Genomic DNA, 13,502 nt, shown 5'->3' with positions numbered 1-13,502 from the left:
TATTTCGATAGTGCTCCATTAATTGTCTCATTAGATGGATGGCTTCCATAGTTGATCTTCCCGGCATAAAGCCAAACTGGTTTTCCGAGATCTTCACCGTCCTCCTTAGCCTTTGTTCAATCACTCGCTCCCAAAGTTTCATAGTGTGACTCATTAATTTGATTCCCCGATAGTTGGCACAATCTTGGACATCGCCTTTGTTCTTATACAAAGGGATTAAGAGTTTAATATGTTTAAATAAAAAAATCAATGACTTAATAAATCAAAATACGAAAGGTTAGGAGTCTAAAGATGTTTTTCACCAAGTTTTTGTCGTTTAATCTAATTTCCCTTTCCTCAACCATACTCGGATGTTTGTTATTTGGAGACTATAGAGATAGTGATAAAAGTTGGAATATTGATAAAAAAATAGTTGTAAATTAGTATGGTGGATAAGAATAAAGATAAAATAATACATTTTATTACATTACTTCTATTCAGACTAAATAATATTGATTTGAGATCATTTTGAAGAAATAAAAAATTGACTTTTTCATTTTATTAAAATTTCTCAAATTTATCTCACCCCTAGGGGTGTTCAACGGTCGGTTCGGAACCGATCTAACCGAAAACCGAATAATCACTGAAAAGAAGACTGAATCTAACCGAATAAAAATTAAGAACCGAGCCGACTGAATTAATTCAGTCGGTTCGGTTAGGTTTTTGGCTTCAACACATGTTTTTTAATAAATTAAAATAAAATCTATCTTCTATATATATACAAAATCTGTAGGAAGTATTGCTGATATGTCAGATTTTAAGATATCCTTTGTGACGTGTCAATAAACTCTCACATTCTCACATTTCACGTTCTTTTAACACAGCTCACTTCCAAACAGTTTTATACTTTCTTGGTTCAAACTTCTCTCACCAATTTCTTCTCTCCCACTTATTCAATCTCAATCCCGGTGGCAATTTTGCTTTTTTGCTGCATCAATCCTTAGTGTGTGTTTTGAATAGGTAAAGATTTTATCGATTTTATCTATTTTAACAACATCAGAGCTGGCGGTGGTGTTCAAACTAATCTGGTATCAAGGCAATGCATTTCCTTTATGCTCTTAATTTTCTTATGAATAGGTTACTCGGCAAATTGGAATATCGAATTCGAATCACATAATGAAACCCTATAATATTCTGTTTTAACTTTCGATCAACATATACCAGGTTATTCTGAAGATTATTAAACATGGAATTCGCCAACTTTGGGCATTCGGCATCATTGGTTTCTCAATCTGTCTAAGGTAAGATTAGTTTCACAAATTTGTTCATGTATATAACTTCAACTTAAAAAACAAAATTACAATTACATATGTCTTACTCTCCAATCTATTTCCTTTTTTGAGTTGTTTCCTTGTCTCTGTCTTCCTGAACTGCTGGATTTCAATTACTCTTTTCAATTTCTTTACTCTTTCTGTGGTTTTTCCATCAGGTTAGTGATTATTGATTCAAATGAGTTACTTTCTTTGCATTCGGATTTTTTAAACTATGACTTGCCATCAATTCTTGCTATTACAGTGCATTTTCATTGATTCAATTCTTGCGAAATTCAATATTGTAAATGCAGGAACAATTGTCAAAAGATGGGGTTGTCTTGGTTGGTGAAAAAATGTCACTTTTAAACTCCTTCAAAGGTGAGCATTATATTCTCTATTTCAAGCTATGTTTTCCATTTTGTATATGATTATATTTTTCGTGTATTTTGATGTGCAGTTAACTAAAGATATCAAATCATATCATTATTTGTGGCCTTCACTCTACTAATTAATTACTCATATAATTAAATATTTATTGCTTATATATGTTAAAATTTTAAATAAATATTGATTTCTGCTTTTCCTGATTAGTAAGTATCATTTTTGAGTTCATGATGGTTACAAATACTGGGAACATGGTTGTTTGCCTTTAATTTTACTCTGGGATATTTGCTAAGTCCTTATTAGATCTAAGTTAACACACAACATCTACAATTGGAGCTTCAAAATGACAAATGAAAGGCTATTATTTGCATATAAAAGAGTTCCGCGGGCTTAGACAGGTAAAATAAAAGATTTTAGGCTATTATTTGCATGTTGTAGTCATTATTAGACCCGACAAAGCGACACACGATCCGATGACATGACATGAACACGACATGCTTTTTTAGTGTTAGTGTTTAGGGTTTTATGACACGACACGAAAGTTGACACGACACGAAATGACACGTTAATTTTCGTGTCAACCCGAAAACACGAAACCGACCCGAAATTTAGTTAAAGAAATTAAAAAAATTAAAAATTATAATAAACTAGGTTAAAAATAGACATGACTTTTCTTATTTATTAGAGTATAAATATAAAGAGTATAAAAAAAGCAGGTCAGGTCAGGTCGTGTTAGCATGTTAGGTCGTGTTAGCAGGTCAGGTCGTGTCAATTTAATTGGTTGTGTAAAAAATTTGTGTCGTGTCGTGTTTACCGTGTCAAGAGCAGGTTGTGTTCGTGTTCTGATTTTGTGACACGAAAATTTTTCGTGTCGTGTTCGTGTTACAGGTTTTGACACGAACCCAAAACCTGACACGACACGAACACGGAAATTGCCAGGTCTAGTCATTATTCCTCTCTTTGGAAAGATGTGCTATGTATTTATGAATAGCGTGCCAGTGTGTTTATTGATTTAAATTACCAAAATTTCTTATGGTATTTTGATATTTCTCACCATATTAGTATGTACTTTGTAATTAAATTGCACAATTTTTTCATAGTCATGGAAGCAAGTCTCTTTTATCCATTAATGGTTTAATCATCATATTAGCCTCTTCTAAGTAGTAGTAATAATATGTTTAAGATCTGTTAAAAAAACAGGTTTAAAATAGGTTTTTTTTAGTAAATATAGGTTATTTATTTACCTCTTTTTAATTATTTAGCAAAACAAGGACAAATAAACAAGGGTATGCCTTAGTATTGAATAATCATATGAATGTGTTTTTAAGCATTAGACCTTGGGTCAAATGTAAAGATTTAATTTTATTTTAATCATTGAATCCGAAGATTTAATCTTATTATAAGTGTACTCTTAGAGTTTAAACTATCGTTGAATCATAATATATGTATTTCATTAAGTTGTACTTTTACTTTACCTGTATTTCCATTTGTTCATTAAGTTATATTTTTATTTTATATGATTATTATTTGTTTTCACAAATAAAGTATGTATTTATTATATAGATGCCTTATTATTTAGGCCATTATGCCATTTTCCCTTTCACATGACACAAAATACATGACAAGTATTTGTTTTCGTGTCGTCTAAATATTTTTCGTGACAGTATTTTAAATTTCTGTCATCTGAAAGCGTAATTAAAAACACGCTCGATTCACATGTGGCGTTCCGATGACAGAATCCTGTCATCCAAAGAAAATGCACATTTTTGTTAAATTTCACTTGCTCATCAGATGACACTTGTAATAAATGACTGTCATTATATGAGGAAAACAAAAAAAGCGGCAAATGAAATTTCACTTACGTGACCATATACCAAATTAAGGCACTCGATGGTTTGACTGAAATTTAAGCTCATATATAAACCTTTTCTCCCATCCAAAACCCCATTTTAGGTTACGCAATCTTCATCCCTCTCATCTCTCTCTATCTCCATGGTTGATTCCTACATGCAATCAGTGAGCTCGAAACACTGTACTGGTAAGGATCTATTGATTTTCATTGTTCCTTACTTTATCTTTTCCTCATCCGATTTACTTTTGTGTATGTCAATTTCAACAGCTGGAATAAGGATCTATTGATTTTCAGACCTATCGTTGAAAGGGTTAGATCTCTCGCTTAGATACACTGATTTTCTTGTATTCATTGTTAGATTCACTGCTGAAAAGCTTGGATCTTTATCTTTTTTTTAACATATGGCAATATAGTGCCTGATGCTGAAGATGTTCTGATTCCTTTTTATTTGAATATAATATTTGCAGGGATAGTAAGAATGCTACATGGGAAAGGCTGACTGAAGAGATTGTCAATCAGCTCTTGTGTTTAGCATATGGGAAGATTTCTTTAACTTATTGAGTATATATTATTATTATGTTGGTTTGAACTGATTGGTTGCATGTATGATGTTGTTGTGGGTGGTGCTGCTGAGATATGTTTACAATATAGCTTCCACTTGGCTTGTTATCTGATTGAGTATGTGTATGTGTATGAAGCATGTTGGCTTGTTTATGCTTGATGTTCTATTTAGGAAGCTAGAACTTCTTGAGTATGTGTATGAAGCATGTTTATGTTTGATGTTCTGTTTAGGAAACTAGAACTCATTGAGTATATGTATGATGTTGTGGGTGATGCTGCTGAGATAGGTTTACAATGTACCTTCCACTTGGCTTTTTATCTGATTGAAACCATTCAGAATGGTGACGAGTTTATGTATGAATGTTCATTGAGCATGTGGCTGATTAGGCATACTCTTAAGCTTTGAATGTTCATTATGATTGGCAATACTCCTATAGTTATATTGCTAGAACTGATTGTGTATATATATGAAGTATGTTGGCTTGTTTTATATGCTGTTTAGGAAGCTAGAACTGATTGAGTTTGTGTATGAATGTTCATTGTTTGTGTATGAATGTTCATTGGGCATCTAGCTGATTAGGCATAGTCTAAAGCTGAAAATGTAATGAACTCACCTGATTCCTTTTTATTGGAACATGAGTTATGCTGCTGAGATAGGTTTACAGTATACCTTCCACTTGGCTTGTTATCTGATTGAAACCATTCAGAATGGTGATGAGTTTTCGATGCTATCAGCATAAGTTATGAACTTGTGGTTAGAGCATCGCAAACTTCATCATCGTGCTCACTTTTCAATGAGTACAATCCAAGTGGCAAGTATATTGTAAAGGGTTTAAAGCTATGAATGTTCATTGTGATATGGGAATACTCTTATACCTACGAGCTATACTGCTAGAACTAATTGAGTATGTGTATGTGTATGTGTATGAAGCATGTTTATGTTTTATGTTCTGTTTAGGAAGATAGAACTGATTAAGTTTGTGTGTGAATGTTCATTGGGCATGTAGCTGATTAGTTACATGTATGATGTTATTGTGGGTGATGCTGCTGAGATAGGTTTACAATCTACCTTCCACTTGGCTTGTTATCTGATTGAAACCATTCAGAATGGTGATGAGTTTTTTATGTTACTGATGCATGCGGCTAGCGGGTAAATATATGAATATGGATATAGATTGCTAAGTGTGTGTGCTTTAACTCTACTAGACGTTACTACGTAGGGGCAAGTGTACCCCATCGTATCAAGTAATAATCCGGTTAAGATCGGATATCGAATCTGCAGGATTTATAACCACAAGTATTAAACTACTCGGTTCTATTCGTTATCTAAGCGGTGAATACTTTAGGTTGGTTTGGGTGACAACTACAAACTACTCATAAATTATGGTGAGACAAATTTATATAACTAAAACTCTAAAGAGCCGATATGGGTAGCGATAAGTTATAAATATAATAAACAATGACTCTGAACATATACAATTGATAATTTACTCTTACAAAGACAACTACGTGTAGACCGACCGACCCATGAAGTACTTAGACTACGTGGTTCCTCCTAAAGGCGTGTCTAATACGGGGGATCAGAAACTAGGGCCCGTAAGTTCCGTGGCTTGTCAATTCCTACGGTTTCCGGTGTGTCACTTCCGGTAGGGCAGCACCTATATGGTTCCCAAAAGGTATCGGTAATCATGCCCCCTACACAATAATCAATTACGAATATCAAAACAAGTAATAAATATCAACACGTATAGAGAAACGGAAATTGCAAATCATATATTATAAATATGGAACGCGTAAATGTGGAATACAACCAAGCCTAGTACATAGGAAGAGTACAAGCTAATTAGCAAGTAGAAAGGGAAGAATCGGCCCTTGGAACTAGCTAACCAGACTCAAGGCCGTCTCGTAGGTCTTAGAGGTGGAACTCTCGAGCTTGGTGGAAGAGGGTGGAACGGAACTTCGACGGAGTGACGAAATAAGTGAACAAACTCTCAAGGTGGTAGAGTTTGGTTACATAAAATCTGAATGAATGAATAAAATGAGTGCTAACTCTTATTTATACACATCAAGTTCGGGGGTAAAATCGTAAATACACAAGTTACAAGTAAGATTTCACATTGTAAATGCAGGTTTCACATGGCACGCCCCGCATGGATAGGAGCACGCCCCGCGTGTCTGTCAAGTACCCATTCCGTTGATGATTTCTCTTACGCGTGGACTGCATTCAGAAGAGTTGACTCAACCACGCTCCGCGTAGACCAGAGTACACCCCGCGTGGTTGAGCTCTTGGAACTTGATATTGCAGAATTGCTTCTTTATGCCCCACGTGGTTGAGCTCCTGGAACAATTGTCACTATTTCACACCTTGCACGCCATGAGTGCTCTGCTCTACACTCCGCGTGGTTGGTGTTGACTGTGTGGGAGCGCGCAGGTTGACTGCCGTGACTTAGTGGGAATTGCACAGTTACGTGGCACGCCCCGCGTGCTCTGCATTACTCATCCTTTATTTGTTCGTTCTATCTCGTACCTGCAAAATATGACTTACGAGCACCGAATTAGCTTGTTTCTGAAATTAATCAAAAGTAAAAGAAATTCATTAAAAGCATAAGTTTTATTTTTATTTTATTATTTATTTGAAAACACACTTATTTTTGTAATTAAACTTAATTATTAGCCCAAAATTAAACCGTAAATCACGGGGTAAATTTCATCAATGGTGTACAACCTTTGGCCCGTTTCACACTTTGGTGTACAACCTTTGTTTTGTCACACTAAAATGTACCACCTTATAGGTGACCTCCCACTATGGTGTACAGCAGGTAAAAATGACCGGTCAACCCAAAGTCAACACGCCACATCAGCATTTTTCATCCTAGTCATTAGTAAAAGTGGGACCCATAAATTATAAAAAAAATTATTTTATCCATTTCTCCCTTTTACCCCTATCTCTCCATCTCTTCATCTTCTTTCCCTCAATTTCTTTCTCTTTCTAACTCCTCTCTCTAACCCCTCTCTCTTCAAAAGATTCAAATCCGTAACCCTTCACTCTCTATAAGCCATGGTTTGGATTGGAAAATCACGTAATAATACATTTGAAAAAAATCAACTCATTTCTGAAAAAAGGAAATTTGTTTCCCTTTTGCTAATTGATCATTTTGGTTAGTTCTACTATACAAATCTAGAAAACAAAAGAAAACAGTAAATATGCAACAAATTGAAATTACACATTACAGACTGCAGTAGCTGCAATCTCAATGAAAAAAAAGTCGCAACTCCTTTGAACCATTTGGTGATGCTTGGACTTGAGTCGCATACGGCAAATTCCAGAGGATATCCTCCAACGAAGTTGGGTTCCATGATTCCTAAATGCATTTGTTTGCTATGTCAATCACTACTGATAAAGATTCTTGGAGCAAATGGCAAGCACCATGATTTATTTCCTTCTCTGCCTTCAACAAATAACCAGTATCGTCTACACCTAATCAGCCGCATCAACTGGAAATTTCTATCCATGCCGTAGAATCTGTAAATTTTCTATCCCTGCGTTTGAGTCTGGAAATTTTAGTCACGTTTAATCTGGAAATGTCAATAGCGTTTGAGTCTAGAAATTTCAGCGGCATATAATTTGGAAGTTTCAACCGTTCGAGTCTGGAAAGTTCTATCAATGCGTTTGAGTCATGGTTACCTATTAAAGAACCTAATCGGCCGCACCAACTGGAAATTTCTATCCCTGCATAGAATATGGAAATTTCATTTCTATCTATGCGTTTGCAACAGATCTTCATTTCTATCCTGCATTTTTCTCAAATTCGTTATTTTCCGTGGTTGCAGAATGAGATTGTTGCACAAATCTCTCCATTGATTTTGGGATTTGAGTATCTTTCTTTGCTTCTTCTTGTCACTGTTAGCGTAGGTTTACTGGTTTCTTGTACCAAGTTTTTGTCTAAAAAAATCATCCACGACCCTAATTTCAAAAAAAAAAAATCCATTTGTGTTTGAATCTAAAATTACAAAGGAGAGACAAGGAGTTGCAGAGAGAATTTGGAGGAGGAAGAAATGGAAAAGAAAAGGCTATACAAGTAATTTCACATTTGATGGATTACTTTTTGACTTTTGGAGAGGTCAAACTACTGATGTGGCACGTTGACTTTAGGTTGATCGGTCGTTTTTACCTGTTGTACACCATAGTGGGAGGTCACCTATAAGGTGATACATTTTAGTGTGACAAAACAAAGGTTGTACACCAAAGTGTGAAACGGGCCAAAAGTTGTATACCATTGATGAAATTTACCTGTAAATCACGCTAAAAGATAGGGACAAAACGTCCCTATCAACCTCCTCGGACTTTAAACTTACAAAAGTTAGAAATCTGACTTCTAAATCAAAAGATTGTGCGAAAGCTTAAAGGACATAAAAAAAATTTAAAGTTCGTCAATTATATCTACAGATATCGAGATTAATTGAAGGAAACGATGCCGAATTTGAAATTGAGAATAAAAATGAATGCTTGAATAATTGGAATTGAGATTCTGAAATTGAAAGGATTACAAATATAGGAATTGAATTGAGAGAACTTGGAATTAACAATTGAAAGAGAGTGTAGAACTAAGACAATTAAAAATTGAAGGAAATTGACAACAATTGTTGTAGAAATTTTTCTAAGACTTATGAATCATTGTTTTGTTGATTGCTTTGGTTGTTGATTGAGTTGGATCCCTTTTCCTGTTGTCAAAACTTGTATTTATACTGTAAAACTAAGTAGGTAACTGTCCATCAAGTAAGTTCCGCGTTTCAGCAGTGAAGTTCCAATAAGTTCCGTAACTGCTCTCATCCACTAACTGTTTTTGCTGCTGAATTATACTTTTCTGTTGTAAAAAATATGTTGGAAACTGCCTAGTAAGAATGTTCCACGTTTCAACAAGTAAGTTCCACGTTTCAGCAAAGAAGTTATGTAACTGCTCAACAAGGAAGTTCCATAACTGTTTTCCCCCACTAATCCATGTTTCAACTCCACTACTCCACTTCTCAACTTCCCCGATTTTTGTTCGGCTCCACCATTGATTTAATAGGCTAATTACTCAATTCAGCCAGAATAATTGGTAAATTACCAAATCGACCCAATACTTCTAATTTCTCACACATTTTGATGAAAAGGTACAATTGGAAAAATAATACTAAATCCAAGCAAATTAAATTGCCTAATTGCCTCCAAATCCATTAATTTTACCAATTTGGACCAAATTAAGTAGATTAATTACAAAATTGATCCAAATTAAAATATGGGTGAAACAGTATTACAAGAGAAATGGAGGTGGGAAGCAATTCCACAAGCCTTAAAATAAATGGTAGTGATTAGCTGGAATGTTAGGGGACTTTATGTTCATGTGAAGTAAGATATGGTCCGAAAGTTTGTGAAAGACAAAAAAAAAAACTGTGTGGTTTAATGTAGACAAAGTATGGAAGAGTTTGGGTTTAAAAAATTAGTGTATGGAGCATAATTATTACTTTTCGACTTTAGATAGAATTTGGATTGTGTATAATCATGTTGTTAAGGGTGCTCAAAAATTGTTTAGATGTTAACCTATGTAAAGAAACTTATTTTATGGATTGGTTGGGTTAGATGGGTTAATTTAAAGATTAATTTAAAAAACCCGTAGTCTCAAGTTTTTGCAGATCCGTGCATGAGGATTTTTTCCCTAAAAATAACCCTTTGGTTTCTGCTGTTAGCAAAATCACGGCAAAATGCTTGACACCGTTGTGTCAGCCTACATGGACAATGGTACTTTAGTCATTAAAAAAATTTGACTTACATATAAGCCCAAACAATTTCAAACAATTAAAATGGACAATGGTACTTAGATATTTACAGTACACTCGTGATTATGGACTACACTATACGAGAGAACTTGTTGCATTTAGAAGGATTCTCTGATGCAAATTGGGTATGTGATATAAAGACTTCAAAGGCACAAATGGATATGTGTTTACTCTACTAGGAGGAGCAGTATCCTGGGAAATCCTCAAGACAAATGATTATAACCAGATCCACTATGAAGTCTAAGTTTGTAGCTTTGGATAAAATCGGAGAAGAAGCCGAGTGGTTACGAAACTTCTTGGAGGATATTCATATATAGCCAAAGCATGTGCAAAAAATTTGCATATATTGTGATAATCAAACAACGATTAACATAGCACAAACTGCGATATTTAACGTTAAATATCAACACATGCATCATCGGCATAACATAGTTAGACAATTGATCTCAATGGGTGTTACCTTTGTTGGTTTTGTTGGACTAAAGGATAATATCATGGATCCGCTAACCAAAGGGTTAAACCGAGATCAAGTTGAAAAGGCATCGAAAGGAATGGGACTGAAGCCCAATAGAATCGAAGGACTTACATGAAGGAAAATCCAACATTGTTGACTGGAGATTCTAATATCTAGGTTCAAATGGATAATATAATTACATAACCTTCCGAGGTCACTGGGGGGGGGGGGGGGGAGGGGAGGGGTCACCCCTAGTCCATTCCTATGATGTAAGCATTGATATAAAACAGGAAAGGTGAAGCTATGTTTTTAATGATTCTTTGTGCGTCAAAACTCCGAGCTAAAGAAATGACCTACCTAAGAGTAAAACGGGGTCACTTCAAATGAGACTAATGTGGCTTAGTTCTCTAAAACTCTTGCAGAACTAGGATATGTTCATGACCATAACGAGCACAACCATGAGAACAAAACATCGTGTTATGTTGGTATTTGTATGTAGTATATCATTATTTACACAAACGGTAGAATAGTTCAAAGACATCGCGGCTATAAGTAAGCCAGTAAAGTAAATATACTTTCACAAAGGAAGGTTCAAGGATTGTTTCCTACCTATTTTATACAGATATCGATTGTATAAAGTTATCACCACGTCGAATTTTGTGGCTTCAGTTTTTATTCATGTGGAGGGTTATTGGATTAATTTTAATTATTATCCAAATGAATAAAAAAAGGGTTTGAAGAAAACGTTTAGATTGAACATTGTGTCTTTGGTTTTGTTATATATATATAACAAGGAAACTAATCGATAATAATGTTTTGAAATATATGTAGTAAACAAATAAGGAAATATTTTTTCCTTAATTTATTTCTTCTAGGTTAAAACATCTCATATTTTTCCTTTCTCACTATAATTTCTTCCTCATAATAAGCAAATAAACAAGTACGCCACATGGACCAATTAATACACCCCAATTAAGAGCAATGATGGAAATATAACTACTTCAGATATTCGATCAATGAGGTAGGCTCACTAAATTGACAAAAGCTATAATCTCGGCTGGTGCCGTTTACAATTGGTACATGAAAAATATTTGTATCGAGCTCCATTCAATCCAAATTTTTTAAATACTTTATTATTTATAAAAATTTGTTAGAAAAGTCATTTGCGTCGGCCCTTTAAAAGGGCCGAGACAAATGAGACTATATTTGCATCGGCTCTTTTAAAGAGCCGACGCAAATGATAATACATTTGTATCGGTCCTTTTAAAGGGCCGACACAAATGCTTCAATCATTTGCATCGAGGGTTTTTGCATCGGCCAATGGCCGATGCAAATAGTCCTAAACGGCCGATGCAAATGACCATTTTTCCACTAGTGTAACATCATCTCAACAAATGTCCTAAACATCAACTAGGACACATAAATTGACATTTTTAAAAATGCTCTTATGAGCTAAAAAAAAGAAAGATGCATAGCCAAAGTATAACATTCATAAATCTTAGAATTTTACTTTTATATTGTCCTCATCCTCAGGTGCCTTTAGGCATCGGAGTGAGGTATTCAGATCTCGACACCTCCTTCGATCTTTTTTTTTTTGTCTTATTGTAGGACATTCTCGCCTCAAACCATACCAGAAAAGTTCCTCCCTAAATTTACCAAAATCAAATTAGTATAGTGAACGTAAACGTGAATCGAACATAAAGATTCCACAACCCGTGATTTCTCTTCCTTTTAACTCCTCAACAAGAACCTCCCTCATTTGAATCCTAAATCTCCGTCAAGAACTCAAGACACCTCTAGATGCTAATTGGAGGTACATCCCCTTCTAAGCTATAACTTATGAGTTAGATGCATGAACGGGTGTATAGACTCACTGGATTCAAAAAGAAAAAAGTTCCTTGATGGTAATACAAACAACTCATATACAACATAGAGACAATCCAAGAGATTCAGATGAGAGACTTTAGAACATATCCTTTACTCTTTGTGTAAATTTCAGTCTTGCTAGCTGATATTGGCTGAAAAGTTAGCTAATCTTGTTCAGCAGATTACAAAATTTTATTGTCATTACCATGATTTGATTGTGGAGATTAGGATAATTGAATATAATGATCTCTTCTTCGGGTTGTTTTTTTAAAAAAAAAAAAGGGTAAAGGGATGAATCTCTGTTATAAACCATGAGGTTGTAATTGGTTATAATATCTTCTTAATTAATGAAAAAGGAATATATACAGAAAAACATAAAAAAGGAGAAGGAGAGAAGAAACTTGAGAAAAAAGGGTAGCCTTAAAGCAGTTGCTGTAATTTAAGCAAATCTCAAAGTTTTAGTAGTAATATCCTGAATCATGGGCAGTCATCCATTTCTGCAACCTCAACTCCCTATAAAAACTCTGTATAAATTTCTCAGCTTCCATATCCACCAAGAAATCTCCATCTCTATCACCTTCCCGCACCAAAGGAGATATGGCATCTCTATCACTACACTCGGAAGCCCATATGTAAGGTGGGGGGTGGGTTTTGCGGGGATAATGGGTTTTGCGGCGATACTTGTAGGGTCGTGGATGAATGGGACTACTGGTGCAGCTGAACTCGTACTCACGAGGAGACACGAATGCTAAATCTACATCACTTGGCCGGCAGCTTATCGGGGATAAGAATGACATAGATGCGTCGTGTGACTGACAGCTGAAATTGTAGTGATGTTCATTTAAGGCTTTTCCAAGGATTTTGCCTCGTTTCTTGGAATTAAACACACCCTTTTGAACTGTGAAGAAAGCTATTCGTACCATGTTTCGTAGTTTCTTGGCAATCATTGTTGGAACTGCTGCATCTTCCATGATCTGATCTATTCTATTCTATTCTAGGGAGACTACTATAGCAAGAGAGATTACAAGGTACTTATATATAAAGGATTGCCGAAAGGTATGATTATTAATTAATGGCGCAATCATTACTTTTTTTTCTTTTTTGGTTTCTGCACTCTTTTCTAAATGCTATGATTGCGGGTTTATGTTCTTCTTCATCCGAGTATTATATTTCTCAAATCCTCCGCTAGAATATGTTAAGAAGTGGGAGAAGATGCAAAATTAAACACTTTGAGAGGGTGTTTGTTCTTTTGAAATATTATCAGTGCTTCATTCCA

General features: G+C 35.0%; 1 long non-coding RNA gene across 1 annotated transcript; it reads left to right on the top strand.

Moving 5' to 3' along the window:
* The first annotated feature begins 1,201 nt into the window (after positions 1-1,201).
* Positions 1,202-3,714, top strand: LOC136202507 (uncharacterized). The gene is made up of 3 exons (XR_010674461.1): positions 1,202-1,280; positions 1,604-1,670; positions 3,630-3,714. It is a non-coding gene; the product is annotated as an uncharacterized lncRNA (long non-coding RNA).
* Positions 3,715-13,502: the final 9,788 nt, after the last annotated feature.

This window comes from Euphorbia lathyris, chromosome 8 (assembly GCF_963576675.1).
Source record: "Euphorbia lathyris chromosome 8, ddEupLath1.1, whole genome shotgun sequence".
Taxonomy (NCBI): domain Eukaryota; kingdom Viridiplantae; phylum Streptophyta; class Magnoliopsida; order Malpighiales; family Euphorbiaceae; genus Euphorbia; species Euphorbia lathyris.
Note: the sequence above shows the minus strand (reverse complement) of the source record. Positions and strands in the feature narration are given on the sequence as shown.